This window comes from Sinocyclocheilus grahami, unplaced genomic scaffold, assembly GCF_001515645.1.
Source record: "Sinocyclocheilus grahami isolate Dianchi unplaced genomic scaffold, SAMN03320097.WGS_v1.1 scaffold3869.1, whole genome shotgun sequence".
Lineage (NCBI taxonomy): Eukaryota > Metazoa > Chordata > Actinopteri > Cypriniformes > Cyprinidae > Sinocyclocheilus > Sinocyclocheilus grahami.
The window spans coordinates 17708-17991 of NW_015508913.1; positions in this window are offsets into that span (position 1 = coordinate 17708).

The following is a 284-nucleotide window of genomic DNA, read 5'->3' on the forward strand; positions in this document are numbered from 1 at the left end:
TTCACACAATAGCTGTTTGTCTTTATTGCATTGTATGTAATTGATGGCATGGTGAATTCAAATAAAATTACATACTGAACAGTGTTAATCTTCCTCTTTATTACAGTAGTCAAAGTCTCAGTCTCAACCATTTCTGGCCTCTTCATAGCAATCTAAAGAATGAATATATATTACAGTGAGTGTTTTTAGAGATGGAAGAGATGGAAACGGGACCAAATTTTGCCAGGTCATTTTTAAGCAATATGAACAGTTACTTGTTTACAAAGCGTTTTTAAAAACTTTAA